Source organism: Phyllostomus hastatus, unplaced genomic scaffold (assembly GCF_019186645.2).
Source record: "Phyllostomus hastatus isolate PE091 unplaced genomic scaffold, TTU_PhHast_1.1 phas_contig_29, whole genome shotgun sequence".
Lineage (NCBI taxonomy): Eukaryota > Metazoa > Chordata > Mammalia > Chiroptera > Phyllostomidae > Phyllostomus > Phyllostomus hastatus.
In genome coordinates this window covers 41,302,750-41,305,046 of record NW_025333835.1, presented here as the reverse complement: position 1 = coordinate 41,305,046, position 2,297 = coordinate 41,302,750, and positions in this window count along the sequence as shown.

The window sequence follows — 2,297 nt, the reverse complement described above, 5'->3', positions numbered from 1 at the left end:
GAAGTAGAACATAATGCCTGGGACTCGGGAAGGCAGGGGCTCTGATGGGAGATGCCTGCAAACCCTGCCTGTCAGGGGCTCCGCTCTCCATGCTGGGGTGAATGATAAATACGGCTACAAAGCAGAAGGGAACAGAATATAAAATAGCCTGCATTTACTTTGACGTTCAGCTGAAGGAAAATAAATTTGCCCCTGAGAAATCATAGTCAGCATCAAGCTCTCATGTAAATTTGTTGTTACCTGAATGTTAAAATTGAAGTTCAAGTGGAGAATTGAATTTAAAGTGATTTCCAGATGGATCGCACCACCAGGCAACTGGCGGAAGCATATGCAAAGCCTCTCCAAGGGGACACGACTTTAACCTGGGCCTCCAAGAATTCCTCCTGGCAAAGCTCCCGAGGAAAACGAGAAGCACTTTTAAAAGGAGATCACAAGATACGCCAACAAAAAGGCACAAAGGGCCAAACACATCAGAATTTGAAGACAGACGAATCAGACTGTCAAAGGTTTCACATGTGAAAAAAAGCAGACACTGATTATAAAATAGAACATTTATATTGTTTACAAAATTATGAGTCTTAAAGAAGAGGGATGGTAAGGAGACAATAAAATGATTAAGCACGTCAAAGACACTGAACAGACTTCTAGAAAAAACAAATATAACACACCGAAGTTAACCCCTCTAATGATCTGGTAAAACAAGAGGTTAGACTCAGCAAATAGAGAGTCAATGAATTGGAGAGAGATAAGAAAACCACTATGTGAAAGAAACCCAAAGAAACAAGAAGATAAAAGAGACAAAAGAGATACGGAATCAAGGGTGAGAAGGTGCAACATATATATGAGATGATTTTCAGGAGGAGATTGAAAAAATGAGAATGAGGGGAAAACCCCCAAAAATCATTGGGTTATTAGGCTACAAATGTTTATTGCATTAGTGAAGAAACAAACAAATGGATTATATAAAAGAAAGCTTTCCAGGGAAGAGTGATGAAAATCTGTCATAAACCAAGATTGGCCATTAATCCATTTCTGTTTACCTGAGAGTTATGAAAGATAAATAAATAAGTATTCACTAGTCCAAACAAAGTTATGAAATAAGAGGGGAAAATGAAACAGAAATCGGAATACAGAGGCCATACAATAAGATGAAAGAACAAATACAACTATGTCAGTATCACAATAAATGTGAAAAGACTAAATATTCCAGTGTAAAAAAATAAGACTTTCATATATCTTTTACAGTACTATAACTTATATGCTCTTTTCAAAAGAAATATCTAAAATGTAAAACAACTTACTAACTTGTAAGAAAAATAAAAAATGGAACATACCGATAACAATGCAAGAAATAGAGTTAAAAATTGTCTCAACACAATAGAAGTTTATTACTCCTTTTTAAAAAACAGCTGACGTGCTCCTGGTCAGAGGGTGGCTTTTGTCCAAACAGAGGTTCGGGGACCCAAGTGCATTTCAATGCATGACTCCTCCACTGTCTCGGGCCTCTGAGTCTTCTTCTTTTTTGTTCTGACATCTCTTTTATTTATTTACGTTCCCAAGTCTTCTTCTCAGCCACCCTCTTCGTCACCACTGCTCTCACATTCCGTTAGTCACCACTGATCGCCGTCCTCTGCACATGGTCTGAATGTAGGTTTCCGTTGCCTGGTTGTGTAGGAACTAAAGGTGTGTTGGGTCTCCCACCACCACACAGAGAGGCAGAGCTGATAATCGGTAACTTCAATGTCAGAGCTCCTTCAGAGAAAAAGAAAGGGAAGGAGACAGACGGTTGTTGCAGGAACTGTGGAATCCCATAGGGATTTGTTTCCTGCCCGGGGCGAACTTGCCTTGATGAGACACTTCTTTTCCACCGACCTCCTCTGGCTGGCAGATTCCTCCCGAATCTTTCTCCTCTAAGGCCCAGGTTTCCAGCGTTAGGATAAAAAATTAGTATCCCCCTGGAGGGCTTGTTACAGCAGATTGCTGGGCACCGTCCCCAGAATTTCCGATTCAGTGAGCCTGGAATTTCTGCATTTCTCCCAAGTTCCTGGGAGACGGTGAGACTGCTGGTTGGGGGACGGCACGGAGGGACAACTGGAGCCCTAACGCCCCATCTGGAATGGCCTGCAGGCATACGTCTTCCTTGAGGGGGCTCCGTGGTCACTGCCAACTTCCTGCCACGGCGAGTTCGGAAGCCGAGGGCTGTTTTATGATCACAGACTGTTTAAAGCCAGACTGCAGTTATTTAGCAAGACAATTCCCACGGATACTTAGGAGGCTCTTCAGCTCTTTGCTCGCAT